This window comes from Mustela putorius, unplaced genomic scaffold (assembly GCF_011764305.1).
Source record: "Mustela putorius furo isolate JIRA1106 unplaced genomic scaffold, ASM1176430v1.1 tig00000592_pilon_pilon_pilon, whole genome shotgun sequence".
In the NCBI taxonomy this organism is placed as follows: Eukaryota; Metazoa; Chordata; class Mammalia; order Carnivora; family Mustelidae; genus Mustela; species Mustela putorius.
The window spans coordinates 4,175,071-4,189,800 of record NW_025421426.1 but is presented as its reverse complement, the minus strand read 5'-3'; the positions used below and the strand labels follow the sequence as shown (position 1 = coordinate 4,189,800).

The 14,730-nt window shown below is 44.9% G+C and overlaps 1 long non-coding RNA gene across 1 annotated transcript; it reads left to right on the top strand.

Annotated features, from left to right (window-relative positions):
* Positions 1 to 1,386: 1,386 nt before the first annotated feature.
* Positions 1,387 to 9,071, top strand: LOC106005256. The gene is made up of 3 exons (XR_001178486.2): positions 1,387 to 1,441; positions 8,054 to 8,171; positions 8,818 to 9,071. It is a non-coding gene; the product is annotated as an uncharacterized LOC106005256 (long non-coding RNA).
* Positions 9,072 to 14,730: the final 5,659 nt, after the last annotated feature.

Here is a 14,730-nt window from a genome sequence, read left to right as displayed (position 1 = left end):
TTGTACTGTCTCTGCTCATTTCAGTCCAAGTTGAAGAATGCCAATACATTTCTTTTAACATTTTTGTGGGCTGCCTATGAATTCAGGAGTGGGTTCGTGGGGTGAACTTAACAGAGAAGTAGTTGGGCAGGGTGGCAGTCCTCTGAAGGCTTGGCTAGGGCTGGAGGACCTGTTTTCAAAATGGCAGTTCCACATGGTTGACAAGTGGGTCCTGCGTGTTGGTGGGAGGACTTAGTTCCTCACCATATGGGCATCTTCATAGAGCTGGTTACCGTCCTCATGGCATGGCAGTCAGCTTCCCTCAGAGCAGGTGATCCAAGAGAGAGAGAGCCATGCAGAAGCTACAATGCCTCCTCTGACCTTATCAGGGAATTCACATACTGTCATGTGCTCTGTCTTCTATTGGTTCCAAAAGGGCATTAACATGAGGAAGCGAGGATCATCAGAGGCCGTTTGATGGCTGGCTACTACAGGACTCCTTCAGCATAAGCCTGAGACAGGTTTTTAAAAACTTTTTTTAAGATTTTTTTTTTTTTTTTTTTTTTTAAGTAATCTCTACACCCATCATGGGGCTTGAACCTACAACCCTGAGAGCAAGAGTCATGTGCTTTACCATCAGAGCCAGCCAGGTGCCCTGAGACAGATTTTTAAAAAAAACTGTCATTTGAGGTCTTGGCATTTTCTCTAGGTTTGATCTCTGCTTGATCCCATAATCATTTATTTAGGACCAACCACGGACCAGGCACTGGGTGAGATGCTGAACATATAATCACGAACAAAATCTGGTGTTCGTGTTTCAGGTAGGTGAAGTCACCATAGACCCTATCTGCATCTAAGACAGCCCTTTCACACAACACTGAAAGTGCCATGATTAGGTCGTGCACAAGATGCGTTGTTGGACCAAGACAGAGAGCCCAGCGCCAGGCCTGGGGTGGGCTTGTAACGGAGATCGGGAATGGTTTCTGAAGGAAAAGGGTCAGTCCTGTCATTTGTTGGCATTTATCGCGAACCAAATCTTAAGCTAAATTTAAACGCCTCATCTCAGAGAACCCTCCCAAAAGCCCATGCAAAGTGCATGGCTATTATCGCTCTATTACATGCTTGTTTACCGCCTGCCCTGCCTGTCACCCCTCCTCCCACTAGAGCACTTGCTTCAGCCGGACAGTGGCTTCTGCCAGTTTTCCATCCTCTGCCTCTGGAAGGGTTCCTGGCACATAAGTAGCCCTTGACACTTCTGAGTCAAACCACTGACTACCCATTCCACCGAGGACAAAACAAAGGCTTAGAGGTGACTTCCCCAAGATCACACAAACAGGGAGTGGCTGAGGCAGAATTCCAACCTGTGCTCGTATCCATGGTAACACACTCCCTGCCCCCAACACAGCCTGTGCCCTGGAGGAATGGACAGATCAGTGGGGAAGCCTTAGGGACTGGCACTAAGGTAAGGTAACTCAGTGCAGTATACGTGCTATGAATAGATGTGTTCGGTGTCAGAGGGGAGAGAGGACTGGCTTGGAACTGGTTGGAAGGCGGGGGGTTGGCCAGCAAAGACTCTCTGGGCAATGGATCTGGGGCTGTGGGTTTCGATCATGGTCCTCCTGTTGGGGATGCTCTAACTTTATTCTGGCAGGATTTAGAAATCCCAAGTTCACGACCTCCCTGAGGCTGAGTAGGATGGACCCCTGACCTGCTTAGGGACACAGCTCTTCAGTCCCCGGGTCCCTACTCCTCCTCCACAGCTCTTTTCTCCCCACTCCGCGTTCCCAGTGCCCGCCACCTCGGGCCGGGGATTCCCACCCATTGTCACTGGTGCTCAGCGTCCTGTTTGATTATTGCATGACCACAAAAATTGCCTGCAGAGAACTGAAAAACGGTTGCCACTCACAAGCGTGAGATGCAGAGAGAAAGTGCCAGAAAGGGCCCGGGTGCACCGGGCTAATTCACAGGACGGCGTCAAGAGCAAGGCCTTATCTTCAGCCATCAGGCTTCAGCCGGAGTTGCTTCTGTGAAATGGTAGCGATGAGTCAGGGCGAAAGTAAGACCCCCTTGGATGGTGTGGGCACATGCCATGGCAGCCTGTTCTCTCCCTGGGTGTCTGGTGGGCAGGGATGGCCCCTCGCTTCTGTCGAAGTTCGTGTTTGACAAATGTGAATAACCAGGTCTCCTTAAATCACATAAAGTCAGACCTCCATAGTGGCTTTAATTTGGGGTTGAGGTCCTCAGTGCCTACGTGGTCTCTGATATCCGGCAGGGCCATCTCTCGAGCCTAGAGAAAAGGGGTTGCTTCTTTACAGAGCTCTGTTTTCTCAGGATGACTGTAATGATTTCAGAAACACAAACGTGCATAAATAGAGAGGAAGTCAGCCAGTATCACCACGTGGGGTGACCAGGAACACCTGTATGTTCCCTCCTCTGCTGTTTTTCAGTGCACGTGCCCGTCAGATCTGCGGGGTGTAGCGGTTAAAGCAAGGCTCTGGGCCAGGCACTTGCAACTTCTTGTGGACCCCTTGCAACTTGGACCCTTAAAAAGTCTGGTGAAACCCATCGACCCCTTCTCAGAGTTATGTTTCTAAATGCATAGATTAAAACACAAAGGAAATCAATCACACTGGGAAGCAATTATCAAGATATTTTTAAAAATTTTGTGACATCTAGTAATGTATGTGATGCTTTGTTCAACATCTAGTGGTGAGTCTAAGAACTATTTCAAGTTCAAAGTGGTGATAGCTCCAGATGTCTGCGGCAACAGGTATGGGAAACGTCTCTGAGGCCCACAGGTGACAGTCATGGGCGTCATTCTTGCCAGTGTGGCTCATTGTCTACATTCACGTTCTGCAGAAGGCAGGTGCTTAATCCACAGAGCCACCCAGGTGCCCCTAATTTAAATTCTAGAGTTAAAAAAAGTATGGTGCTGGGAGTCAGTCAAGCACACCCCAGGTTCAAACCCCTGTTGGGGTCGTACTCAAGCTGAGTAGAAGTCCTGGTGATAAGAATGATCAAAGTCATTTTTTATTGAGCAGTTCCTGTTGGCCAAGTGTGTGTGGGATCTCAGGAAGGGGGGGGGGTCTTTTTTTTTTTTTTTTTTTTTAATTTGAGAGAGTGTGCATGTGTGCGTGAGCAGAGGGAGGGGCGGAGGGAGAGGGAGAGAGAATCTCCAGCAGACTCCTTGCTGAGCTCAAAGCCTCACATGGGGCCCGATTCCCTCACCCTGAGATCATGACCTCAGTGAAATCAAGAGTCAGATGCCACCCAGGTGCCTCACGTGGGCTCTATTTTTATCCCCATTTTACAGATGAGGAAGCAGGCCTGGAGAGGTTAAGTAGCAGGCACGAGCTCACACAGCTAGCAAGAGGCAGGGTTAGATTTGAATATGGCACCAGCTGGTGAGCCTGAACCCTGCTCGACTAGCTCTTCCCCTCCACACTCTCCTCCACATTAAGGGTTTGCTTTCTTTGCCAAAACCTCATTCCATGAACCTTTCCAAAGGCCTTGGGCCAAAAGGATAAAGAAGGAGTAATTCTACTTCCGGGAAATAATCCTCAGAAACAACCAGAGACAGGGATGAAGATGGATGCTCTAACGTGTGGAGCACGCTATGCACAGCACTTAAAAAAGAACGGTCAGAGCTAGAAATGAACATTTTACATTTTTTATGAGAAAATATGATGCAATCACCAACATAGTGTTGTTAAAAACTTACTGTAAGAAGATGGGTAGAAATCTTTATGTATATGGCATTAGCCTCTTTTTGGAAATAAAATAAATATGTGCACCTTGGCGGGTAGCAGGCGTCTGCCGGCCGCATCAGGCCTCCCTGTTGGTTTTGTTACTGCCAATGAGCTGAGATGGTTTTTACATCTTAATTGTGAAGTTAAAAAAATAAAAAATAAAAAGACTATCCAGTTTTTTAGCAGGAATGGTTGCTTGAGGCAATTCCAAAGCTGAAAATATTTACTATCTGGTCCTTTACAGAAAAAAAAATTGCTGACTCTTGCTACATACCAAACAGAAAACTCTTATAATATAAAACAGTGTGTTTTACTGGAATGATCCAAAATAATCTCCCCATCTCAGGTCAGGTGAGAAGCAACCTTCTTCTCTGCCTTAATCTGCTGTTCAACCTTCATCTGCTGCCTTAATTGCCCTTTGCCACGTAATATAAAATAAACACAGGTCTGGGGCTGGGGACATGCACATTTTTGTGGCCCTGGTGGGCTACAGAGAGCTGTGTTTCCACATCAGGGTGTAGATTCTTTACAGACAATATTTTATTTAATCCTGTAAGGACCCTGAGGCTCAGACAGGTAAAGCGATCTGCCCAGGATCATGCAGCCCCAAGGGTCAGCATTTGGGCTGGAGTCACAGTCTGCAGGGCTTCTGAGTCTGTGGGCTTCCAACCAGGCCTATTTGACTCTCTCTGACATGTGCCAAGCGATCTCTTCCACTTACTGGCTGCACTCGGAAGGGTACAGGAACTTCAGTTAATTCTGTTGCTCACCCTTATAAATTCAGGAGCAGAGAAAAGTAAAGGCAGGACAGGCTCCTTAAAGATTTTTTATTTTTATTTATTTATTTATTTTAAAGATTTTATTTACTTTTTTGTCAGAGAGCGAGAGCGAGCACAGGCAGACAGAGTGGCAGGCAGAGTCAGAGGGAGAAGCAGGAGCCCGATGTGGGTCTCGATCCCAGGACACTGGGATCATGACCTGAGCCGAAGGCAGCTGCTTAACCAACTGAGCCACCCAGGCATCCTGTCCTTAAAGATTTTTTAAAGAATTTATTTATTAGGGGCACCTGGGTGGCTTGGTGGGTTAAAGCCTCTGCCTTCGGCTCAGGTCATGATCCCAGGGTTCTGGGATGGAGCCCTGCATTGGGCTCTCTGCTCGGCAGGGAGCCTGCTTCCTCCTCTCTCTCTCTCTCTGCCTGCTTCTCTGCCTACTTGTGATCTCTGTCGAATAAATAAATAAAATCTTAAAAAAAAAAAGAATTTATTTATTAGATTGAGAGACAGAATGAAAACAGGGAGGAGCAGACTCCCCACCAAGCAGGGAGCCGGAAGCAGGACTGGATCCTGGGACTCCAGGACTATAACCTGAACCTACAGCAGCCACTTAACCAACTGAGCCACCCAGGCGCTCCATAAGAAACTTCTTTACAAAGGCCGGGTTTCAATCGACCTTAGGCAACTATGTCAGCTTTCGGAGCCTCAGCCTGCTTCCCAGGGGTTAATGAACCAGCTCCACGTTTCACCACGAGTGTTCGAGTCACTCATACAGAAAAAATCTGTTGCCCCTCTATGTGCTAGACTCGATTCTAGAAATTTCTAAAACACCCCAGCAAAGCAGGATAAGATCAATTCATTGGAACCGTGCCAATAATTTTGCCATTAAGTTACTTTAATAATAAAAGTTTAGGGGCGCCTGGGTGGCTCAGTGGGTTAAAGCCTCTGCCTTCGGCTCAGGTCATGATTCCAGGGTCCTGAGATCGAGCCCCGCATTGAGCTCTCTGCTCAGCAGGGAGCCTGTTTCCTCCTCTCTCTCTGCCTACTTGTGATCTCTGTCAAATAAATAAATAAAATCTTCAAAAAAAAAATAATAAAAGTTGAACGGCCAAAGTTACGAAGGGTTGACTGTGTATCAGGCACCGAGTTACAGACTTTGCAAATAGGAACAGTTCCGAATCACGATTCATTTTAACAGCTGAACTTCAAAAGAAACTGCAAACTTCCCTTATTCGAGTGTGGATATGTCCTTAATGAAACCCCAAATTAAGAGTCAAATAGCTCATGATCACAAGAAGAACCAGCAGGCTTACGGTGGGGCGAGAGGCTCCTAGTGGGACACTCATTCTCCCCATTCCCGTCCTGGAGTCGAGGCTTTGATCTTCCAGCTCACAGATGACAGGGCTGCCCGGGGGCGTCAGCAATTGCTAAAGTGCATTTCTGTCTCTTTGAGGATGGAGGTGTGTGGACACCGAGAGCCACCTTGCTCACAATCAGATTTTGTAAGTGTTGGACTATGAATTCTGAAGGCCCTGTTTCACTTGGATTGATCTGTTTTTTGGAAGTAAATCTGTTGGCTTCTGCTCTGTGCTCACTGCACAAGGGGAGAGGGTTCCGGGAATGTCGATGACCCAGTGTTTTTCCGGGGAACAACTTTTGCTTAAAACTTGTGGAGTCGCTTCTCGTTTCCAGTCTGGGTACTGCTGGGACTCACTATTTGGCCTGTGTCACCTCTCAGATGAATTTATGACCAAAAAAAAAAAAAAAAAAAGAAAAGGAAAGAAAGAATAAGGTCAAGAAAGAAAGAAAGAATGAGAGAGAGAGAGAACGAAACAATGGAAATTTAGAAGTTTCTGGACCTGCTAACAGAGTGGAGATGAAATGAGAAACAGCTGAGATTAATATCCTCAAATTTGGGGGAAACTATCCCAATCCTTTAGGGCAGCCTCTCCATTTGCGGTGGTGGTGAAAACCAGCATGAATGCTGTTAATTCAGAAACTCTTAAAAAATGGGTTCGTGGGCGCCTGGGTAGCTCAGTTGGTTAAGCCCCTGCCTTCTGCTCAGGTCATGATCCCAGGGTCCTGGGATTTAGTCCCACATCGGGTTGCCTGTTCAGCGAAAGTCTGCTTTTCCTTCTGCCCTTCCCCCCTGCTTGTGATCCCTTTCCCACTCTCTCTCAAATAAATAAATAAAATCCTAAAAGAAAAAGAAAATGGGTTCTATCTTCCTGACGGACCACCCATCCACCCATCCACACATCCATGCATCCATGCATCCATGCATCATCTATCTAAAGAAATGGCGACATCAGCAAAAAGCAGGAAGAACAGCCAGTACCCTAACTAACTCGGCAGTAAGACCTTCCAATATGAACAAGACACTTGCCTTTCGACATGGTAACTTGACAGCCAGCATGGAAGCCTACAAAACCAGACCAGGGTGTGTAAAAGAGATATGCACGGAGGCTCACCACCTCCCCGGGACAGAGACTGGCAACAACCTCATCATTACTTGGGCCATGGATAATTTTTCTCCGCCACATAACTGCCTACTTCCTCAACTTTCCCTGCAGAACAAGGATATTCAGAATACTTATCGTTTGATGATGGGGACAAAATGAGTTCATGGTCAGGCAGGGTTTAGAATCAAGTGGGCACACACTGCATACTCAATAATTTTAGCTACTATTACTACCAAATAATAGAAATCAACACTTTTTTTAAAAGAGTGAATGATAAACCTATTACTGAGATATCTATATTTATGGTTCAGAAAAAAAAACCTCACCAATGATACAATGTGTAGAATATGGTGAATCACATTTGTGCTTTTCAACCAAGATCACGCCTCACTTAGGTTTGTTTATAGATAGAACATTTCAGGAACCATACACAGGAACCGGTGATCCACAAAAATACTTCTGTCCAGGCTCTAGAGAGTTAATGCTAAACCACAGCAGAGAAATGTGTCTGTGTCCTTTTGAAGACATCTGTTGTTTACCAACACCTCTCATTTATGGCTTATGGCATATATAGGGATGGAACAATTTGAGTCACAACTGCGTAATATGGCCTCGTTTTAAACTAGTAGGTTTAATTAATTAATGGCTTGAACCACTAAGAAGCACTAATAATATATATATATATGTATGTATGTATATATGTCTATAAAATATTTTTCTCTTTAAGATTTTATTCATTTATTTGACAGCGAGGAAGAGAGCGTACAAACAGGGGAAGCAGCAGGCAGAGGGAGAGAGAGAAGCAGACCCCCCACTGAGCAGGGAGCCTCATGCGGGACTCGGTCCCGGGACCCAGCGATCATAACCTCAGTGGAAGGCAGACGCTTTACTGACTGAGCCACCCAGGTGCCCCTAATCATAATATATTTTAAGGAAAAAAAAATAGGGAGAATTGCTGGCCAAATAAATAAATAAACAAAATTCAAGTTTGAAAATGATCGATGAATCACGAAAATGTCTGAGACATAAATTTGTGGAATAAGAAACTATGGACCCTTGAGGTGCATTTTTTAAAAAATGTATTTTATAGGACTCCATCCGAGGACACTGGGATCAACACCCGAGCCGAAGGCTGACACCTAACCGACTGAGCCACCCAGGCATCCCCTTGAAGTGCATTTTAAACAAGCTTCCATGTCCAACACCAGGTACAAATTAATGCTAGAAAATCAAAAGAAATGTTTTTGTACCAGAAACGGAACGACGGATTACAAGTTGATAGGAGTTCAGCAACTATTGCTTGAATGCCTTGTTTTATACAAATGCCCGGACAGCAAAAAGGAGAAGACTGTCCCGTGTGAGCTGAGCTCCGCACAGTTTGCAGGTGCTACCAACTCATCCTTGCTCGGCATTCACTATTCTTTATTTGTATAAAATCCGGGTCCGTTTACAAACACAACGAAGTCTGGGTCCATCAGACTGCCTACAGTTTCCATAGAAATTTCCGTAGAAATCTCTCTCCCAGACCAGATTCGGCTCCTTTTCTGAAGTGTCATTCGAATGCTGTTCATTGTAAAGTTGTCTAATGAAAAACCGCCTGTGGCGGGGACTACAAGCCATTTGGCTCCCTCCTGGTCAGAGGAGGAAAGGAATAACACTGAGCAAGGCTGAAGGTTTTTATTATCACATCGTAAAAGAGCAAATGGCATCTGTCAATAATACAAAGGAACTCAGGGCCCTGGAAAAGGAAGCTGGGTGGGGGGAGGCTGTCGAGTGACAAAATGGATTTTTATTAACCTCCCCGCTCCAAAATCTCTTTTCCGATTTTCTTTGGCCTCATTCACTTTGCAACAGAATAATGCTGTGAAAAACACCCCAACAGGAAGCTGATAACCCTTGGCGACCGCAGGGCTGCCTGCTTACCTCGAAAAGCTGCAGAGAGACCGGCCGGAGCTCAGAGCTGCGAGCAGGTAGATAGCGGCGCACGTGCATTTTCACCCAGCGCCCCGCCTGCATCATCATCTTAGCTTTCCAAGAAGAACACAGCCCGTTTGCCTCGGCATTCATTCTCAACAAGTTTTCATATTTGGGTCATAAACATCTTTTCACGACGCTGGTAAAATAGCCCAGGTGTTTATGAGCTGCGAGAAATATTTTTGCCAAACGCAGAAAGAACAGAAATGGGACCGTTCCCATCAAACCCGGACAAAGATGCGCTGGTGTGGGGGAAGGGAAGCCTGGCTATTGGCGGGGCGGGGGTGCAGAATGCTTTCACGGGAAGTTGTTAAGGGGGAGGTCTCATAAAAATGTTTAGTAAATGTGAACAGTAATTCAGGCCTGAGCAGGTGTGAGAGCCGGCACACACGGCCAGGGCCCTGGGAAGATGAACAGGGGGCTGTGCAGGTCTAGAAGGAAGGGTTTCCTCTCCTTTGTGCCAGGGACCCGCAGCTCAGGTTCTGACCTTCTGACAATGGGGGCACATCCTGGTTTCCAAAGAAGTTTAGAGCCTGGGCATAATTGGGTTATTACTTCCAAGGGAAGTCAATAGTTACAGTATGAAGTGGTTTTATCCTAAACATTCGCACACTGCAACAGGTCTAAATCGGTTCTGACAGGGCAAGATGCCCACGATTTTTTAAAAAGGCAACGTTAAATATGTTATACCGATCAGAGGATCCTTTCTGTTACTGCTTCAAAGATCAGCAGACATACAGAGAAAATAACCTGAGGGAAATAACCACAAATACACTGGGTTTGAATATTCTTTGTTTTCTATTTCTGGGTTGATTGCATCTTTAAAATTATTTATTTATTTATTTACTTATTTATTTAAAAATTTAAAAAAGATTTTATTTATTTTATCGTCTGAGAAAGAGCACAAGTCCCTGGGATCATGACCCCAGCTGAAGGCAGACGCTTAACCGTCTGAGCCATCCAGGCATCTCTGACTAAGCTTTTTGAAAAGATTTTTTATTTTTATGACATTTTTATCTCTTCATGGTCTTTGGAAAAAACGTGATCAGGGCACCTGGGTGACACAGCCGGTTAAGTGTCTGACTTCTTTTTTTTTTTTATATTTATTTATTTGGCAGAGATCACAAGTAGGCAGAGAGGCAGGCAGAGAGAGAGGAGGAAGCAGGCTCCCGTTGAGCGGAGAGCCCGATATGGGACTCGATCCCAGGACCCTGAGACCATGACCTGAGCTGAAGGCAGAGGCTTTAACCCACTGAGCCACCCAGGCACCCCCAAAATATATACTTTTTATTTTAAGTAATCTCTACACCCAACATGGGGCTCTAACTCATAACCCCAGGACCAAGGGTCCCATGCTCCTCTGACTGAGCCAGCCAGGTGTCCGGATTACATTTTTACCAAGGTCATGAGGGATAAAAAATGTCATTGATGGACACATAAAAACATATTAAAAAACAAAAATGAGTGCATGTAAAAAACTGGTGAACTCTGAGTAAGGTCTGTAGTCTCTAACCATATTACACCAGTAGCAGTTTCCTGGTTTTGATCAATGATCTGTGGTTACGTGGGCTGTTGCCATTGAGGGAAACTAGGGGATGGGACCTTTTTGTACTATTTTTACACTTCTTGTGATCTATAATTACATCATAATAAAAAATTTAGGAGGGCATCTCTTTGTAAGGGAAAAAATAAATACACACAAAGTGATTTGTAAAATAGATGACTATGCCACACTATCGACACTGAAAGACACAGCTCGACGGAAGAGCAGAATGTAGACCCAGGATGTATCCAGTGAAACGAAACTCCTATGCTCAGCATAACGTGTGATTGGAGGCTGCCAGAACGCTGAGTGATTCTCTTTAGACGGAAGCCATTCATTTTGAGGGGGACTTCTTGTGACTTAATTTTTTTGTTTTTAAAGTAGGCTCCGTGCCCAGCACAAAGCCCCCCCATGTAGGGCTGGAACTCACAACTGTGAGATCAAGACCGGAGTGGAGATCAAGAGTTAGACCCTTAACCCACGGGGCCACCCAGGTACCCATTGGGAACTTAATTAAAAAAAAAAATGTGACCATACATTACTGCTAACAGTACTGTTACTTTATTCATCATGCTTTTCTACGGTTTATTTTTTCCTCCAAACGTAGACACACATACATAGACATACATACTTGGGTATCTGTATTTAATTTTTGCCCCAGACAAGTTCTTCACTTGCTGCTTTAAAAAAAAAAAAAAGATTTTATTTATTCATTTGAGCGAGATACAGAGACAGAGAGAGAGAGAGAGAGAGAGAGCGCATGCGCACAAGCAGGGGGAAGGGGCAGAGAGAAAGAGGCAGGCTCTCCGCTGAGCAGGGAGCCCGACACAGGGCTGGATCCCTGGACCTTGAGATCATGACCTGGGCTGAAGGCAGATGCTTGACTGAATGACCCACCCAGGGGCCCATCACTGCTTTTACTCTTTTCAGTAAATCATCACAAAGCCCTTTCATCTGTGAAAATGGAAAGAGACTATCTCATAGTTTGGCGCTGGCTGTAAGCACTCTAAGGGAAAGCTTGGCCTGGTATACTGATCTCTAAGGAGAAGGGTATTTAAAGACACTGTGGACCTACTGCGTGCAAGACATGCTACATCCTTTATCTTACTTACTCCTCAAAACAACCTAAAGACATAGATATTTTTCGATCACCTTTTAGCTGGTGAGTAAGCGGAGGTAATACGAGGCTGAACCTGTATTTGAAAAATACATGGCTAATAATTTAGGGAGGTGGGATTTGAACCCAGGGAGCGTAGCTTGGGTGTCTGTGCTCTCAAGCACTCTATATTGCTTCAGGATGGAAACTGAAGACATCATCACCATCACTAAAATGATTTATAGTGAATACACTCTTTTGGATTGATAACCAGTAACATGACCAATAAATAATGAAGGACGCAGCACTGCATTTGGAGAATGCAATGAATAACTTAGTACTGACTATTGTAATCAGAATATTCTATAAGAAAAGCAGCCAGATCAAGAGAACAACCGTGCCCCTACAGTGGGGCTGTGTGCACAGGGAGAAGGCAGGGTCGGGGTGGAGGGACCAACGGAAGCTGGCAGGTCCTCGTTGGAAACAGAGCTCTGGCAAGACAGGTGGGCAAGGGGAGAAGTCTCATGGGGTCACTCGGGAGGAAAAAGGAGTGGGGGGGGGGAGAAATTTATAGAGCTTGGTGGAGCAGGAGGCTCCAAAGAAATGATAGGGACTGTGGTAGGCTGAGTAATACCCATCCCTAAGAAGTCCACATCTGAGTCTCTGAAACTTGTCGATATGTTACCCTACATGACGAAAGGGGCTTTGCAGATGTGCTTAAATTAAGGACCTTGAGATTCAAAAGGCATCCTGATTGCGCTGGTGGGTCCAACATAATCACCGGGCTGGGGCGGGAGGCGATTATAAGAAGGAGGCAGCAGGTCAAAGAAGGAGATAAGAGATGGAGCAACAGAAGCAGGAAGTTGGGTGATGGGAGGAAGGTTCTAGGAGCCAGGGATGTTGGTGCCCTCTGGAAGCTAGAAAAAGCAAAGGACTGACCTATCTTTTCTTTCTTTAGTTCTTTCTTTCTCTTTCTTTTCCTTCCTTCCCTCCTTCCTTCCAAGATTTATTTATTTATGTTGAGAGAGAGAGTAGGGAGGAGCGCAGGAAGGGGGAGAAGCCCAAGCAGGCTCCCTGCTGAGCACAGAGCCCACTTTAGGGCTTCATCTCACAACCCTGAGATCATGACCTGAGCCAAAATCAAGAGCTGGACGCTTAACCGACTGAGCCAGCCAAGTGTCCCCTTCTCTGCTATTTTAATGACACAAAATCCAATTTATAAAGCCTGCAACAATGTAAGGACAAAAATTAGGATTTTTTTTTTTTTTTTGTAGGCAGGACAGGGCAAAATAAATGTAAATGTAGAGTTCTTTTCTTTTTTTTTTTAAAAGCTGTAATCACACAAGTAATACATACTCGTGCAGACAAAATTTAAAATACAGATAAAAGGAAAAAAAACCCTCATTCACTTCTTAGAAGATGAAAGAGATACCTACTGTTTTTTTTTTTAATATTTTAGAAATTTTATTTATTGATTTGTCAGAGAGAGGTAGTAGAAGCAGGGGGCGTGGCAGGCAGAGAAGCAGGCACCCCCTTGGGCAGGGAGCCCGGTTGTGGGACTCAGTCCCAGAATGCTGGGATCATGACCTGAGCCGAAGGCAGACACTTAACTGAGCCACCCTGGCATCCCAAGATACCTAGTGTTGGTATAAATTGTCGATTTATTTCCCACGCCTGAGCATACTTACATATTTTTGCAAAATAGTTGATCGCACTATATAAACTACGTGGTCACTGCCCTGTGCATTAAACTATCATAAACATCTTTCACAGCAATAAATAAATTTCCCTAAAAGCGTCTCCCAAAGTGGTTTCAAAGAACGTTAACAGGTATTGAAAGAAGTTCTAGGGCGGGATTATATTGAAACCTTGGGTTAGAGGAAGTTAAGAGACTTCTGTAAGACCTCTCAGATGCTTTGATATGACAGACACAATGTACAGATCTAAGATGGCTATATGATACAATGTTTCTCTAAGCTGTCTTACCACAGAACCCTTCCTCCCTCCCCCTGAAATGTACAGAGAATTAATCATTTTTTTTTTATTTTAAAGATTTTATTTATTTGTCAGAGACAGACATAGTAAGAGAGGGAACACAAGCAAGGGGAGTGGGAGAGGGAGAAGCAGGCTTCCTGCCCAGGAGGGAGCCTGATGCAGGTCTCGATCCCAGGACCCTGTGATCATGATCCTAGCAGAAGGCAGGCGCTTCACGACTGAGCCACCCACCTACTCCGAAAATTAACCATTTTAAAGTGAACAATTCAGTGGTATTTACTACCTTCACAATGCTGTGTAACCCCCATCTGTATTTAGTTCCAGAACATTATTTTATTTTATTTTTATTTTATTTTATTTTTTTAAGATTTTATTTATTTATTTGTCAGAGAGAGAGAGAGCACAGGCAGAGTGGCAGGCAGAGTCAGAGGGAGAGGCAGGCTCCCTGCGGGGCAAGGAGCCCAATGTGGGACTCATCCCAGGACGCTGGGATCATGACCTGAGCCGAAGGCAGCTGCTCAACCAACTGAGCCACCCAGGCGTCCCAGAACATTATTTTATTAATGAATTCATGAATTGATGTATTTTTAAAGATTTTATTTTCAAGTAATCTCTACACCCGACATGGAGCCCGCACTTATAACCCTGACTGAGTCAGGCGGGTGCCCCCCAGAATGTTTGCATTGCTCCATAATAAAACCCTGTGTTCCTTAAACAGCTGAGTTCTCCTTATCCTGGGATCACTAGCTCCTGGCTCTTCCTGGTGTTTGTTGAATGAATAAATAAAGATATGGTTTCAGACTACAATAACAACTCTTTCGACTTTGATCCGTAGGGCTACCTATTCACAAGAGCACAAAAGCCAGGGACACAGATGCACACTCAATGGTAATCCAAGAGTGTCATCATCTCTCAAGCCCTTGAACAAAAAGGAGTCCATTCAAATTTGGTTTGTAACTACATAGCTGCTCAACCCAACAATGTACTTGCCCACATTATTTAAACATAAGAAGTGAGTATTTTTTTCCCCCCAAAGCATTCCGGCAAATCAGAACCACTTGAAGGAGCACTGCTTTTTATTCAACACACTGATTGTCCTCACCACCTAAATGGCTAGAAAATAGTTATGTTGTATCTTTCTGAAAAAGATACTTTGGGA